The sequence below is a fragment of the Zosterops lateralis genome (assembly GCF_965231275.1).
Source record: "Zosterops lateralis genome assembly, chromosome: 2".
NCBI classification, from domain to species: domain Eukaryota; kingdom Metazoa; phylum Chordata; class Aves; order Passeriformes; family Zosteropidae; genus Zosterops; species Zosterops lateralis.
Window position 1 is genome coordinate 11,680,340 of NC_139763.1, and position 5,076 is coordinate 11,685,415.

At 44.6% G+C, this 5,076-nt stretch overlaps 1 pseudogene across 1 annotated transcript; it reads left to right on the forward strand.

Annotated features, from left to right (window-relative positions):
- The first annotated feature begins 1,544 nt into the window (after positions 1-1,544).
- On the forward strand, positions 1,545-2,144 carry LOC310905769 (pre-mRNA-splicing factor 38A-like; annotated as a pseudogene). Its single transcript has one exon. The product of its transcript is annotated as a pre-mRNA-splicing factor 38A-like (transcript).
- Positions 2,145-5,076: the final 2,932 nt, after the last annotated feature.

Consider the following 5,076-nt stretch of genomic DNA (forward strand, 5'->3'; position numbering starts at 1 on the left):
ACTTTGACTATCCCAGGTTGCTCAGGGCCCCATCCAGCCTGGCCTTGGACACTTTCAGGGATGGGTCACTCACAGCTTCTCTGGGAAACCTGTGCCAGGGCCTCACCAGCTCACAGGGAAGAATTTCTTCATAACATCTGCTTTAAACCTCATTTTTTTTCACTTAAAAATCATTGCCCTTTGTCCTTTTGCTCTGTCCCCATATAAAAAGTTCTTCTCTTTCCTTTTCATAAGCCCACTTCAGATACTGGAACACCACACTGAAATGTCCCTGATCCTTTTCTTCTCCAGGCTGAAAAGCCAATAGCTTTCTTTGTCTTAAAATCAAAGTAAAACTTTTTCTGAGTTGCATTTACTAAGAACACAGCAAGCAAAAATTTTCCCTGAGCAAGTTAATATAAGAATAGAACTATTGTCCAATAAATGCAGAATTTGTAGCATTGTTTGAGGGTCCTGCTTGGGTAGGAGCAGGGTAAATCCTGTGTGCACCACTGTTGTGGGAGGTCCGTGTCGGGCAGGAAGGGTGACTGGAGTGAGGGATTGACAGCTGCTTCTTCATTTCAGTCACCAGACCATCATCATCCTCCCAGCAGCAGCCCTCAGCTCTGCTTTGCCAATATGCCTGAAGCAAATGGTGGAATGGGGTGTGCACACACCCTCACCAGTGACACCCCCCAGCCTGCTCTCCTCAGCCTGCTGAAGCCTGTAGGATGAGCCTGTGGCCAGTGCACAGGATTTTCTGGGAACAGAGCTACTAAAACCTCCAGTGGGTAGTCTTCTCACTTCTATTTCCACTCTCTGCACTTAATCTATTGTTTAGTGTGCTGGGGTGTAACCAAACTATGCTTGTACCCCCACTGCATTATTCCTGATGAAATCTTAATGATGAGTCCTTTTCAGCAGTGCCCAGGGCACATCCCACCCCCAGCAGAGTGTCAGATAAGGGAAAGAGGCAAACCCTGCAGCGGGGCAGCCTTTCTTTGTCTTCACAAATTGATTCAGCTGTGATAACTACACCCAGGCCAAGGGGTTTATCTCTGCTAATGGTCCCTAATGGCTCAAAGGCCCAAGGGCAGCTGTAACCACCTGGGCCATCAAGGAGCCCTCAAAATATCCTGTGACTCAGAGGATTGCATCATTCCATTGTGAAATACCCTGTCCTGGGGGAGATATTGAACCTTCCTGCCTGGATTTGACCATATAAAATCTGGGCACATTGGGGACTTGGAACAGCCACCACTGAGCAGACCCAGAGGAGGACCAGACCTTCCACAGGAGGAGCACTGCCTTTGGTAAGACTGCAAACATCATTTCAACAGTTCTGCAGCCACCAACCACCCTGACCACCATCTCTCCTGCTGGTTTACTTTCAAACCAGCCAAGCCAGAGGGAAAAGGAAACAAAGCAAGAGGCATCACATCCACACAACCCATCACTGAGCCAGCACAGCCTGAGCTAGTGGCAGTCACTCCTGTTCTGAAAAGGAAACTCAAGCCCTGATTGGCCTGCACAGTGACTGAGGAGGAGGAGGTGGAAGGCCCCTTATGGAAGGGGAGCAGAGTTGGAGCTGCTGTGAGTGGTGTCTTTCACCCAGCACGGTGAAGGACACACTCAGCAGCCACAGCACCAACCCACAGAACCTGGGGGAGAAGATCATCCACACCTGCATCTACCAGTCCAAGTACTGGAAGAAGGAGAGTTTTGGCCGAGCTGGTGCTGGGCAAGGCCATGGAGATGAAGTACATGGTGGTGTCTATGGAGGGAACATTAAACCCCCGCCCATCCTGTGTCTGATGCTGAGGATGCTGCAGATCCAGCCTGAGAAGGACATCATTGTAGAGTTCATAAGGAATGAGGACCTCAAGTACATATGAGTGCTCAGAGTGCTGTACATGAGGCTGACTGGCACTGTACAATGACTACTGGAATATAAAATGTCAGAGCAGACATGGGGGATTTGAGCTGATGCACATGGATGAGTTTATTGATGAGCTGCTCTGTGTATGCAGTATCATCCTACCTCAGCTGCAGAAACAGTACATTCTGCAAGGAGCTGAGCAATCCAGCCTTGTGTTAATGCTCTGGAAGAAGAGATGGATGATGCAGAATCTAGTGAGAAGGAGGAAGATGAGCACAAGCCCTAGGAGGAATGACTGAGGGATCTGGGGTTGTTTAGCCTGGAGAAAAGGAGAGTGAGAGGTGACCTTATCACTCTCCACAACTCCCTGAAAGGTGGCTGTGGTCAGGTGGGAGTTGGTCTCTTTCTTCAGGCACCAACTGACAGAACAAGAGAACACAGTCTTAAGCTGTGCCAAGAGAATCATAGACTGCACATTGGGAAAATGTTTTTTACAGAAAGGGTAATAAAGTGTTGGAATGGTCTACCTGGGGAGGTGATGGATTCACCACCTCTGGATGAGTTTAAGAAAAGACTGGATGTGGCACTTGGTGCCATGGTTTAGTTGAGGTTAGGGTTGGGTTGGACTTGACTTGGAGGTCTCTTCTAACCTAATGAGTCTGTGAAAAGCTGGAACAAATTGACTACTGCAGGAGAGGGTACAGGGGCCTGGAGAAACTTGGCAGATCTCCAGTGGTGCAGTACAGGTGGAGCTGGAGCAGGTCTGCAAGAAGGCACAGCTGCTCTCCAGAGAGAAGCAGCCCTTGCTGTCCCAGGAGAGGCATCACAGCAAAATCTCGAGATGGCACCAGAGCAGGTCCCAGGAGAGGCACCACAGATCAAAATCTGAATCTCCAGCACATCATCATAATCATAGACACATTCACTGTGACATTCCCTGCACTGGGGGAGGTACTGAACCTTCCTGCCTGACTCTGACCATGTATAATCTGGGTGCTCTGGGGACTTGGAAGAGCCACAACCACTGGACAGATCCAGAGGAGGACCCAAACTTCCACAGAAGGACCAGTCCTTCCACAGGACCACTGCTTTCAACAAGACTGCTTCAATGATTGAGAGAGAGACAGAGAAGGCTGATTGGTGATCAGAATCCAATTTTTACTGTGAGCTACGTATGCTTATACACTATTCTAGGAAGGCTAGGAATTTTTTACTACAATGGTTAGGTTAAACATCACACAAACAAACTTATACATTTTGCAACATCTTTTCCTTGCAGAGGTTGATTCAATCTTCTTTTCCTGTTGCCAGTCTTGCTCCAATCTTCTTACAATCTTCAAGGCTCTGTTTATTCTTGCCAAGGCATCTTGGTTATCAAACTGGCTACACTAATTAAATCCACATCCTGTGACCACAGGCTGCAACCACTGCTTAATCAGACTGTGGCCACCACCCTCACCCTGATCAACAGGGTGCCAGGCTGTACTCTTTGTGGGTTTAAACCAGCTTTTCTCTATCATTGCATTTATTGTAATTTTATTATATTGTAACGCTGACCTGCAGTCTCTCTCGAGGTATTTGTGTGGGGTTCATTTCTCCCACAGGTTTACTTTCAAACCAGCACATTTAGTTATGGGAAGGAGAACAAAAGATGTCCTTAGGCACTGCCAGGCTGCTCCTACTACTGAGGAAAATAAGGAGAAGACAGCCTGTCTTGATCCCCATTCAGTTACTACTGGGGTAAACATTTCATTGGATCTATTTGACATGCCCAGTCAAAACCTGGCATGTGCCACATCCTCTAAACTTCCTCACTTGTCCCCACTTTCTCTAACGAAGTTTCAGTGTTTGAAAATGAGCAAAGAAGTTATTCAGACATAAATTGGGTTACCCATGAGCAAAGAAGACGTGAGGAAGCCCCAAAGATATTATTTAGAGACCCAGTCAACAGCCCACTACAAAATATTTATACTGAAGGAGCTACGTAAACATCACTTGGGTGATTTTAAATGACTATTCAGGGCTTGGAATAGAAATGTTCTCAGCAAAAGTTTTTTCTAACTAGCAATTAAATTCTGGGCTTTTAACTGCCTTTGGGGGATTTTAGACAAGCTTTGCTCATTAGCCCCATCAGAAGCAGCAGGAAGAGAATGAAGGTTATTTTGAAACAAAAATGATCATTCAAGGACAAGCACACTGGCTCAAAACTTAATCTGGAGCCGATGGCTCATCACAGTTAATAGGTAATAGATCTGTGACAGAATATAAATAATACAAGTCCCACCATGCAGTCTGGAAAGCACAATAATTGCCAGGAGTTTATGTATTCATCCACCTACTCATATTTTGATTTTAGAATAATTTGTGAACATCTTGCATTCTAATAAGAAACTGCTGTATTCACTTTTTGGTGCACCCACCAGAAAAAAATCAAAATACAATTTTTCAATGATTCATAATGTTACAGATCAAATCCTAAAAAGCAGAAAATACCATTTAATTTTAAAAGGGAGGTAAAAATAAAAATCACCTATTTGACATATATCAACTGTGTAAAGCACTATGACTAAGATTTTCTTTCAACAGCTCACAAAAGGAGGCAATGGAAAAATAATAAACTTCAAGTAGAGTAACCCTGAGATACTCACACTACATCACAGAGAAAAAGAAAAAGTACATAAAGAGAAGATAATCCCTTGAAACCAAACAGACCTTCTATCTGAGGACTGTCTTCCAAAGTCCAATTAGAGGACATAAATGTGCTCCCAAGTCCAACAAAACAAACACTACCTTATTTGAAAAATAGAATGATATTTATCTTTTCCTTGAAGCCTGAGAAGACGTGAAAAGTAGAAACTATAAAATACATACATATGCACATAATTATACCTACAACTGGTATCTTTAATCCAGAACTCTCAGCACTGAGTATTAAAATAATTAAAGTTAAAAAAGGTTAGTGGAAAAGCAATCCTTAGGGAAGGAGAAAATGGAAAAGCAAAAAAACAAACAAACAAAAAAGTGGCCAAAAAACCAACTGTAGTCCCCGAGAAGAAGAGAATAAACCCTTTATCCTGCCTATGTTCCTTAAGATATGCACCTACCTCATGTGGTAAATGCACCATCCCTGGAGCAGTGGTGAGACCTGGCTTTCCTCACCAGTTAAAGGCTAGCAGTAACAGAGGAGCAGGTGGCAGTGATAAACACCCACCCCCATC